The sequence below is a fragment of the Microtus ochrogaster genome, linkage group LG5 (genome assembly GCF_000317375.1).
Source record: "Microtus ochrogaster isolate Prairie Vole_2 linkage group LG5, MicOch1.0, whole genome shotgun sequence".
NCBI classification, from domain to species: Eukaryota; Metazoa; Chordata; class Mammalia; order Rodentia; family Cricetidae; genus Microtus; species Microtus ochrogaster.
In genome coordinates, this window is record NC_022031.1 from 6,821,886 (window position 1) to 6,834,005 (window position 12,120).

At 39.9% G+C, this 12,120-nt stretch overlaps 1 pseudogene; it reads left to right on the forward strand.

Moving 5' to 3' along the window:
* Positions 1 to 680: 680 nt before the first annotated feature.
* LOC101986204 overlaps positions 681 to 12,120 on the forward strand; it is a 45,189-nt pseudogene continuing 33,749 nt past the window's right edge.

Genomic DNA, 12,120 nt, shown 5'->3' on the forward strand with positions numbered 1-12,120 from the left:
ATTATTACTCATTTGTCAAGAGTTTGCCTTGAACTCTAGAAGAAAGCAATTTTTCTTTCATCATCCTAGCTTCTGGTGCAAGGGAGATTTATCATCATCATCATCATCATCATCATCATCATCATCATCATCATCATCATATTTTATATGCTTCCTGCATTTCTGTCATGGTTCCCTTAAGTGCTTGTGACTAGCAAGTAAATACATTCAGTGAAAAGTACATTCCATTGAAAAGACACAGACCAAACCTCTCCTTTTGTGTTCTTAAATCTCTCTATAAAACTGTTAATAAATAATATAATATAATATAATATAACATAATATAAATTGTTTCTGGGCACTGTGGGTCAGGGAATCACAACACTCCTCAATGAGTAAAGTACTCTGCGAGCTAGTCACTTGATGTTCAGGAGGAAAAAATGGGAAGTGCTTATAGAAGGCAGGAATACAGCACAGTCTTCAAGTCAAGCCAGGGGCAAACGCTATTAAAATGCACATCTCTACAGTCCTGAAGTAGGTCTCCCTCCTCAGTAGAAGGCGGGCGTCAGAAACCCTTGTGCTGTGTCTTTAAAAGCACTGTAACCTTAAGGGAGGTGCCCTTGTCACTCACGCCTTATTAGCCAATCAGGACCTCTAGTAAAAACTGCCAGTCAGAACCGGTGCAGGGCCCTTCCGGGAGCCCAGCGGCCGGCTTGGCTTTGCGGAAGAGCTGCTGCCGCCGTTTCTTTTCCGCTTGCTGTGCTGCTGCAGGGAGCTGTGAAGGGGCTATGGGTGAGCTGGGAAGCCACGACATGGTGAGTGAGGAGCTGCTGTCCTCTATGGGGAAGAGCGGATGAGGAGTTTCGAGAGCCTGTGTGGCGGGTCCTACCAGGGCCTGGGTGGGGATCTGCAGAGTCCCTGTCCTGTGAGTCCCCTGGCAATCCGAGCAACTTCCTGGACCCAGGCACAGGGCTCTGCCTAACTTCTCTGGGCTACATCTGTGCAGATATTGGGAGCAGAGCTGTGTGTAGAAACATTTGGAGTCAACAACAATGCTTTAGGTTGTCAACCTTGAACAGATGGAGTTTCTCCAGTATCTGCTTAGATGTTCAGCACTTTGCAGTAACATTTCATGTAAGATCCATTCACAGTTAATTTTGTGGAGCTTGTAAAAGTCATTTCTTGCGATGGGTAGCACTCCACTACTTAGCTGTGATGTCGAAGGGTAGAATTGGTTATTACAAAAGTTAATTAAGGTTTAGTAGAAAGTAAGTCTCACAAAGAAGAATATAGATAAGGCAGGGCTGCTTCTGAAACACTCCAAAGATAAGTATAAGCGAATGAGGCCTGGTAGAGATAACGGTGTTAGGATACACATTTTTTTTTTTTTAAACCAGGATTGTCCAGGCATTTGGCTCCAAACTGTTACAAAGGACATACCCCTGATTTAGAAGCAGCCACTGTATATCAAAAAACAGGCCTCTCCCTAGCTGCTCAAGAAGGTCACAACCTCCTTAAGGCCTGGTCTGCCGTAAAGTTCCGGTTTTCTATTGAGAAATACCCTAGTTCTGAGAGATGGGCAATGTGACACCAGGGAACAACTATGTGAAAAGTAAAATATTGTTGTGTTATGAACTGACTTGGTCAAGCAAGGCTTTCATTTAGCAAGGCAGGGAGCAAGCACGTTCTTTGGAGAGCCAGTAACAGCCTGGGGCCTAGGCCTTCAACGTTTGCCTCAAGACTTGATGCACTGAGAATAAAACAGAGCTCCTTCTCTAAAACCAGGAATATAGAGCTGGTAATGGTCTGGGGCCACGGCCTTTGTGGACTGGTTGCTCCAAATCCCAAGAACCCAACTCTTCCCACTATGTGGAGCTATTGTTATCAGTTCCAAAGCCACGGTAGTAATATTCTTGAGATACCCTGTATTCCCCTTGTGCAACAGTATTTGATTAACCTGCTCCTGAGTTTATTCCATTGTATCATAGATTCAGCTGGCTTCATGGAATTTTCCCATTTCCCTCCATTTCCCAAGTAGTAGTCTTCTTAAGAATTTACTTGTCAGCTGGGCAGTGGTGGCACACACCTTTAATCCCATTACCTAGGGGGTCAGCGGCTAGCGGATCTCTGAGTTCGAGGTCAACCTGGTCTACAAGAGGTAGTTCCAGAACAGGTTCCAAAGCTACAGAGAAACCCTGTCTTGAAAAACAAAGACAAAAAAAATACAAAAAACAAAACATCAACAAAAAGAAATTACGTGGTATAAAACATAGCTTGTGCAAAAACCTCCCCACTCCAGCCAGCTTTTATCTCGGCTGCTTTCTACTTTTCCTGTCTTTCTCATTCCCTGGCACCTTTACCTCTGGACTCAGTCACTGAAAAATGTTCTGCTGTATCAGATCACTGGTATGTATACTTTAGAAACAATTCTGGGAATCTCTTTGAGTGTAAGTCTCCCATCTGCCTAAATGTATAGACATGCAGTCTCCTGTCTCTATTTAAATTGTGCACAGTGTAACCTGGAGCATGACCCTAACAGAAATGTAAGGATGACAGCATATGTTGAATGAAAAATATGTCTAGGCTGGCTCTTCTATGAGCATTAGCCAGAGATAGATGCTTGCTCTTAATAAAGAGATTTTCCTTTATTAATTGCCTAAATATGTGGAGGTTTTTTCTCCCTGGAAAGGCATCTAGGACAGCTGCATTGCCAGCCTTTTAGAAAAGTGTTTCTGAGACAAGCTCTCCTCTGTTGCCTCAGGTGGCCTTGATCTCCGACTCTTGCACTCCTGGGGTAACGACCTTGTTGTTCTCTATATTCCACCTCAATAATTCTTTTTTTGACACCTCCACAATTCTTGAACTAAATGCCCATACCACCTCAGAGTTTAAAAATTATCCATTTGATTCCTGTAGCTGACTGTCCATTGCAGTTAGAGGAAAAGGATTTGCATGTGAGCACAGCATCTGCCTCCAGACCAGAATAGGAAGAACAGTTTATTGTGTACATTGCAGGGGAAACAGGACAGGCAGTCAAATTCTGGAATCACCACTATGAAAAAGGACCTAATTGTGGCAGAGGGAATTTATAATTTCCCAGTATGCGTTATTTCATGCCATGTGAATGAACACAGACCACATTGGTGGTTGAGAAAGTTATCTTGAGTCAACGAATATTGAATTCTCCTGTGTAGATATACTCAGTCATGCTTGACACATTTAAGTCATCTTCGAAGTTTGAGAAACAGGCCATTGTAACTCAGTGCGTCAAGTTACAGACCTCAACAGCCAATGTGCCATAGGGAAGATCAATCTGTCTCTTATTAATGTCTTTCTCTCTACTAGGGAAGGGCCTACTCTTCTACAAAGTCAACATAGCTAAGGATTTTAATTTCAAAAATACATGATTTTTACAATTATAAAAAGTCACTTACTGGTTTCATTAATGTTCTTTATTTATTTGTTTCTGTTCTCCATCGTTTCCTGGTCATTAAGAATTTCATTACAAGACAGGTGGTGGTGCATGACTTTAATTATAGCACTGAGGCAGTGCTATAAGTGAGACAAGTGGATTTCTCTGTGTTCAAGTTTCAGGGCAGGCTCCAAAGCTACAGAGAAACCTTGTCTCGAAAAACAAACAAACAAACAAACAAACAAACAAACAAACAAAAAAATAAGGAATTTCATTCCATCTGGGAGGTAGTGGTGAATCCTTTAATTCCAGCACTCTGGAGGCAGAGGCAGATGGATTTCTGTGAGTTCAAAGCCAGCCTGGTCTACAAGTGATAGTTCCAGAGCAGCTAGAGCTGTTACTCAAAGAAGTCTCGAAAAGAAAAAAAAAATCATTCCTTTTTTTCTCAAGTGCAATTGATTTATTTGTTTCTCCTGAGAGCAAAACTTCCTGTAGCCCAGACTTGCCTGGAGCCATGAAATTGAGAAATGCTTTGAGAAATGCCTCTGCTGCCCAGTGATGGGAAGTCAGTCTTGCAGCTCTTTTCAGTCTGGGCCTTGACTGGTGAGGATACGAGACCTTTCAATGAGTGTCCTCCAGTCTCTCTGACTTTTACTGGGAGTTACAAATGAAGAAGGACAAGAGCAAGAATTGAGTTCACTGACTAACTTCAAAAGTGATGTAGTCAGAGCGTAGAAAGGGAGGGGCAGAAAGGAGGGTGAGAGCTTTTCTGCTTTGGCAATAGTTGTTATTAACAATGAGGAGTCAGGTAATGAATTTTAGTGGCTCCATAAATTTCCTGACTGGCCATTTCTTGAGGCCCACAGATCAGGGCAATTATGATTCGGAATAAAGTACTGACCTTATCATGTAACCAAATCATTGCAGTTACACTAGTTTAACCAATATAGAAGATCTGTGTAAACATTTCTGACCCTGCTTAACAGGCCTGTTTTTCAGATTTATTATGTACAGTCTGAGATAAAAGGTGTGAGTAATCCTTGATGTGCTCTTATACTAATCCCTAGTCTCTGGAGTACTTGGTCCTAAAGCCAGTTTTACCTTTCAAAATAATTACTTGAGATAACATCATATCCAAAGTCTTTTTCTTGACTCCATGCCCTACTATGACTCCTCATTATTTTCTAATTCATGATGTCTTTTATACTTTAACAACAGTCACTGTTTACTGTGACCTGTGTTTGGCTGCAGGACTTCCCAGCTAAGAAGCAAAGGGTTGGCTACACTGGAAGTTGAATGTGTAATGGAATGGGCATACAAAGGACCCTGTGCCTTGGATGAGGAACAGAAAGTGCTCTGGGAGAGTGGAAGAATGTCTACTAAAATACATCTTTCCAGATTAGGGCCCTGTCTATTGAGCTGGAAGGGCAGAGCTTGGGAGGACCATGCTGTCTGAGTAATTTGATCGCTGATCATCCAGTAGGGGATCTACTAATAGCTGGGTGACCCTAGCTAATGAGGGACTTTTGTAAGGCATATCAATAGCAATAACTAGCTAGCACGTTCGTTCCAGGATACTTTTCAACTTCTGCTGTAGGGAGTTGTAAGGAAGACCGCAAGTCGTGTCATGGTGAGTATGGGTTATTCATAGCAGGTCTGCTGCATTGTCATTTCTGCTGGGGCTTGGATGGACCATTTATTAGACTGTGGTTCTGATGGTTCATGTGGTGACCTGGGCAGTAGCCCTTGTCTTTGGAGCCTCCCTGTGTGTAATTTCCTGGGGAAGGGAAGGCTTCCCAGCCTTGGGATGTAAGGATATGATGCTAGTCCAGTGAACAGACATAAGCATGGCTTTTGTGGTGCATGGTGGGAAAATGAATTGGAAAAGTGAAGATCTAGTTTCTAGAAGTTCTGAATATTGCATTCCACTTTCAGGTTTGAGTTATAAATATTACAAATAGTTTAGGAACTTGTAGAAAGAGGTGATGTGGATCAGCCTTTATCAATACATGGATAGAATGCTTTTAACTTTCTGCTACCACTAGCTACCATGGTGTGATTCAGTCCAGTTCCAGGGGAAGAAGGGAATTTCTGATGTAGAGAGATTTCTCAGGAGTCCTTGGTGTTGTGCAGTTATGTAGGGTAGATTTTATATTTCGTGACATAATCTATGTGGCAGGAGGCAGATTTTAAATTATTCTTTCATATTGCTTAGACATCAGTGAGACTGGGTTTGCCTGAAACCACAAGTAACCATAAGTGTCTGCAGAGCCATGTCTGGAGATTACCTCCATTTGCAAAGAGAGCTTTAGAACATGGGGCTTATGTGTTTTGAAAAAAAAAATCAGTAGCTGGAAAGTCAGAAGCATAACAGTTTATGGGTCACTTTGAGTTAATTTTGTGCAAGTTGTGAAGTCTTTGTTTATTCTCTCTTGTTCTCTCTCTTGTTCTCTCTCTCTCTCTCTCTCTCTCTCTCTCTCTCTCTCTCTCTCTTTCTCTCTCGCTCTCTCTCTCTCCCCCTCCGCCCTAAGACAGGCTAACTCTTGTAGACCAGGCTGTCCTCAAACTAACAGAAATCTGCCTGTCTCTCTCTCCTGAGTTGTGGGAGTAAAGGCGTGCACCACCATCACCTGTGTACCTCTATACGTATAGAATTGTATGGAGTGGGGTAACGTGGGTCAAAATCACACTTTTCCTGGCTGACTTTCCTTTGGTCTTTTGATTAATAGTTGACTATATTTTCCTTCCTTTGTTCTTGGCCCTATCTCTCCATCCTCTTTATTCTTTGACAAATATTTTACACATTCTTGATTGTTGTAGGTAGCGTTATGTTAATTATAGAAGTCGTATTGTGTCAGTCTGTGTAGTATTTTTTCATAATCCCATTGAGCATTCTGAGTGCTTCTACTATACTTTTAAATTATATTTCCTGTTCTAAATTTTGGGCATTGTCACTGGATTATATTTACTTTATTGTGTAAATTTACCATACACAGCCTCTTATATTGATGCATTATATTCTCAAGGATCATTTATTTATTTCTTCATTTATTTAGGTTTTGTTGTTGTTGTTAATCTGTGAAAGACTTTCGTCTATTGGCCAAAAAGTGTCATATGTCTTGGCAGGTGGCTCAGCACATATTCTTTTTGGGGAGAACCTGAGTTCAGATACCAACTCTCAAGTTAGGAGGCTCATAACTATCTACTATTCCAGATCCAGTGGGTATGGCACCTTCGTTTGTTATGTCGCCTGTACACATATAGAAGGTATTTTTTCTCATGTGCAAACATTCACAAAAAATAACAATAATCTTGTTTTCAAAAGTGCTTGTGACTTATAAAGCAAAACAAGTTGCTTAGGTCTTGACCAAATTTTCTGTCCCACTAGGTCCCACATCTGTGTAGTCCCAGATAAACACACAGAGTTCCACATTAATCATAAAGTTACTGGCTTAGTATCTCAGGCTCTTCTTATTAACTAATTCTTACATCTTAAAATTAGTCCATTATTCTTGTCTGTGTTAGCCACATAGCTTGGTACCCTTTTTCAATGAAGCAGTCACATCTTGTATGCTCGGTGTCTGGCTTCCTCTGTACCTGGATGACGACTACAGATTGAAACTCCCCTCTTCCCAGAATTCTTGTTGTCCCACCTCTACTTCCTGCCTGGTTTCCCTGCCTTTACTTCCCGTGGAACTACTGGACAACCAGCATTTATTTAAAATACAAGTGACAGGGTAAAAGACCATTGTCCCACTGCACTTCGCCCCCTTTTTAAAAAAAGAACTCTTTATCTAATATTCTTTGTTTAGCCTTTCTCCTGATCATTATCCATAACAACTTGTAACCAACATTCTAAACAAAGGAAAATATCTATAGTCCATTTTTGGGGAATGTGGACATAGTTTTCCAGGCTACTTCCTGCTGATTGGGAATGCTGATAATTTTACAGGAACCTAAATAAAATTTAGAATCATGGTCAAATTCTGACTGGAAAATTCTGTGAGCCTTGATCATCCTCAGGATGTGGAACTCAGACATCTGGGCCATTTTCTCCTATCGGAGATTTTTCAGGAGCTCTTCCTTGATCAAACCTGATTTTTCATAACCAACATACACAGGAATTGTGGGCTAATGTAAGTTATAAGAATTAGTTAATAAGAAGCCTGAGCTAATGGACCAACTAATGCTTCATTGGGACTTTATGGCTACAGGAGCAGGCAGGACAGAAAACCTCTGTTAACACTTAGGTGCACACTGATTCTTTAAAAATTTATTATCTTGTATTTTGTTTTAAAAAGAGTTTTCATTTCTTCACTTTGCTTCAGACTTATAGAAAATCATCAATCATAAAAAACAAAATCATGTCTAAATGATACTAACAGACATCCTTTTCTTTTTATCTATCTTTCTTTTGTTGTTTGTTTTTGAGGCAAGATTTCTCTGTGTAGGATAGCAGCCTGTTCTTGAACTTGCTGTCTAAACCAGGCTAGCCTCAAACTCACAGAGATTCACTTCTCTCTGGCTACTGAGTGCTGGGATTAAAGTTGTGTGCCAGTACTGCCTGGCATCCTTTTCTTTATCACAGAGAATGAAATCCTTTTAGTACTCAAAACTATTTTCTACAAAGTTAAAACATCAGAAGGCTTGAAATGAATCTCTCCAATTTGGTGAAACAACCTCCTCCCTCATCCAATTCTCTGTGACTGGCAAAGGAGAGAACTGTGGTGCACAGGGTGAGTCATGGCCATTGACTTCTTAGAGTCTGATTTTGATTAGGAGGATCCTGTAGTTCTTGTTTAAGGGACCATAAAAAATATTTGTAGGTCTGTCCTTGTGTCTTGTTTTGTCAGTGGTGCAACATATATTGTTGATTTTATTAATTGTAATCTAATTATTTTGTTTATTTTCTGGAAAATGATGGACTTTCACCAATATTGTATCCAGAAATTTTCTTGTTATGAGTTCTGTGATTTATTGTTGTTGCTGTGGAACTTTCTGTGGAGAGACAGTTTCAGTTTCTCCTTTTGATCTTAGAGGCTTGCATCTTTCAATTTCCTGGCATATCAATATTTTCCAGTTGTTGCAATCTTCTAGTTTGGGTTTTTCCTGCTGAAGTGATTGGTATGAACAATACATTGTCTTTGTGTCCTCATTAGCTTCAGCTGTCAGCATGACAGACTAGAATCATCCGAGGGAACATCAGTAGAGGGCCTGCCAAATCAGAATATCTTGTTACTGTGTCTGGGGGAGGTTGCGTTGAGTATGATTGATGTAGGAAGGCACTTCCATTGAGTCAGCAATATCTCTAATCAAGTGGATCTAGGCTGATTAAGAAAGATAGCTGAGTATGAGACAGTGACTAAGTAAGAGAAGAAACCAGTAAACAATGTTTCCCCATGTTTTGCCTTTAGTTATTAGCTTGAGTTTCTTTCCTAAGCTCCTATAAGGAGGGATTGTGACCTAGAGGTATCACTAGTCTTCCTTTTACACTTAGGAATGAAGAAGTCTCATAGATATCAACTAGACATGGTGTCTTAGTTAGGATTTCTATTGTTGTGATGAAACACAGGGACCAAAAAGCAAGATGGAAAGAAAAGGGTTTATTTGGATTGCAGTTCCACATTGATGTTCACTATTAAAGAAATTCTGAACAGATGCTCAAACAAGGCAGGATTCTGGAGGCAGCAGCTGATGCAAATGCCATGAAGGAGTGCTTTTTAATGACTTGCCCAGCCTTCCCTTTTTATAGAGCCTCAGGACCACCAGCACAGGGATGGCAGCACTTTCAGTGGGCTGGGCCCCTCTCCATTGTTTAGTAATTAAGACCTCACTGTCTATTAAGACATTTCCTCAACTAAGCCCCAACCCTCTGATGTCTCTCTAGCTTGTTGTCAAGTAGACAAACAAAATCAGCTCGTATACATACTACAGCAAGTTACAATAAGACTAGGCACAAACCATCATATCAAGGCTGGATAAGGTAACCCAGTATGAGGAAAAGGGTCCCAAGAGCAGGTAAATGAGTTAAAAAGACCCCCCCCCCCCCACACACACACACATTTCCACTTTTGGTAGTCTTACAAAAGCATAAAAGTACATAATCATAACATGTATTTCAAAGAACTTAGCACAGACCCTTATGGGATTCATGATTGCTTCTTCTGTGTGTGTGACACCTAAGACCTTGGGTTATTTGATTCTGTGGGCTTTATTCTCAATCTCTCTGGCTGCCAGTTCTTCCTCCCCTTTATCAACAAGAGCTCCTTAGCTCCTCCTAATGGTTGGCTCTGGATCTCTGCATCTGTTCCAATCAGTTTCTGGATTAAGCTTGTCTGAATTCAGTTGAGGTAGGTATCATTCTATGAGTATAGCAGAATATCATTAAGAATTATTTCTTCGACTTTTTTTTTAAATCTTTCTTGTTTTTATCCTAGATCTGTAGGCTATTGAGCTTTGGGTTTTTGGACATCCAAGTAGTGTTTCACATGGGCTCCCTCTAATGGAATGGTACTCCAGTTAGACTAGTCAGGTTGTCCACTCCCACAAGTTCTGAGCCACCAATTAACCCAGCATCATTCGACCTTGCCTGGTTAAAGAAGACTCTTCAGTTTCCTCATCCCCCTGTTTTTAGGAGTCTTTTCTAGGGTCGTTTTCATAAAATCTAAGGAGTATATGAAGAGCTAGGTTTACTGCTTTTGAAATTAGAAAGAAAAGTGTTTCAACCAATTAAGTTCCAGAACAGAGACTGCACTAGGTTTCCATACTGACTCCCAAATTAGTCCTAATTCCAGTAGTCTTCCCTCTTACTCTCCCCTTCCATCCCTTTCCCTAGCCTGCTCTCTCCTGTTCCCAGTTCCACCAGCTCCCAGTCTATCCAGAAAATCTATTCTATTTCCCCTTTCCAGGGAGATCTATGTATCCCCGCCTCCCCAGACCTTCTTGCTAATTAGTCTCTCTTGGTCTGTGGATTGTTGCATGAATATCTTTTACTTTATAGCTAATATCCATGTCATGTTTTTCCTTTTTGGTTTCAGTTACCTCACTTGGGATAAATTTTTTCTAGTTCCATCCATTTGTCTGCAAGTTTTATGATCCTTTTGTTTTAATAACTGAGTAATGATGGTGTAAATGTACCTCACTTTCTTTATCCATTCTTTGGCTGACGGACATCTAAGTTGTTTCCAGTTTTTTGCTATTAGGAATAAATCTGTGAACATAGCTGTGCAGGTGTCCTTGTGGTAGAATGAAACATCTTTTGGCTATGTGTCTAAGAATGGTATAGTGGCATCTTGGAGTAGATCTTTACCAGTTTTTCTGAGGAACTGCCATTTTGATTTCTTTAGTGTCTGTACAAGTTTATAAAAGTTCTTTCCCATATAGAAACCAGAGTGATATAGTTAAGGCGTTGTTCATCTTGCTGTTCTGAGGTTTAAGAGGTTTTCAGTGACATGAAATTATTAGACCTGCTCTTACTATTTCAAATAGAATTTTGTTGTTGTTGCTTTGTTATCTGGTCTAGCCTGTCCACTCATTAATGACAGCTTTCTTCCCAGCTTCTGAGTGCTGGGGATATATGCTTTGTACTCCTGAACAGTTAAAAGTTAGTGTCAGATTGGAAAAACTAGGTTTCCTGCTTCCTGTATAATTAGATGGGAAAGTGGCTCACCAATGAGAGCTGTATAACAGAGGCTGCAGAGACTGAAGGCATTTATTCATATCCATTGTGCCATTCTCACATTTTCAGAAGTTGATATGTTAAATTAAAAACAAAAAGTCAACTAGTGTGGAATAATGGTAACCAAATTAATTTGTCTACTCTACCCACCTAAGGGCTGCCCTAGCAAAAATCCAAGGCAGTTCCTTTATTCTACCAATGAAAGCAATACATAAGCAGAAGAACCTCCTATACCATTTGCCCTTTTTTTGTTTAAAAAGAAAGAATTTTACTTTAACATAGTAGAATTACAGTTACAACATTTATATAAATTTTGCTTTTTATCATAACAGAGGAAAACTATAATTATAACTATTTTTTAACTCCATCAAAGACTCCAGAAGGATATATTACTTAAGTAAACAACTTTTAAAACTCTAGAAATGATAGAGACATCTCGCTCCCTGTACAGTCACCCAAAGTTTTTTTGTACCGTTGAGGCATCCATCTTTAGCCTACAGGCCCATAGCATCCAGCAGACATTTCCATGAAGTAGGAAATGTTAAAGATACTTTAGTCACTTTTTTTTGTGCTTTAAAGAATCACTCACAGACTCTTATGAAACAGGAACCCCAAAGGATCATCTCATCTTTAGGCAAGTTTAGTAGTCCTCTCTCTGTGGGATCTTCTTGTCCAGTTTATGTAACAGTCCAGGTAAGAGCAGTTTGTTTTTTTGTTTTTTTGTTTTTTTGTTTTTTTGTCCAAATGGCTAACCAACTCCATAAGGAGCCTCTTTGGTATTCATCTTTCTCTTGAAGTAGTTTGGTGCTGCAAGGAGCAGATGTGTCTCATTGTCACGAAAAGTCCTAAGTTATTAAAACATCTTAAATGTCATGTTTTGTAGTCTTTGAAAGATACGAAGAATGCCTGTCTGAAATATATCTATGTACATCTAGAAAATCTAACTAACATGACTGCAAACTTGACTATTATAGATGATTATCCATTAACAAACTATATTTTAATTAGTTCATTAATTTATTTTTATTTTTATTTTTTATTTTTTTTTTTT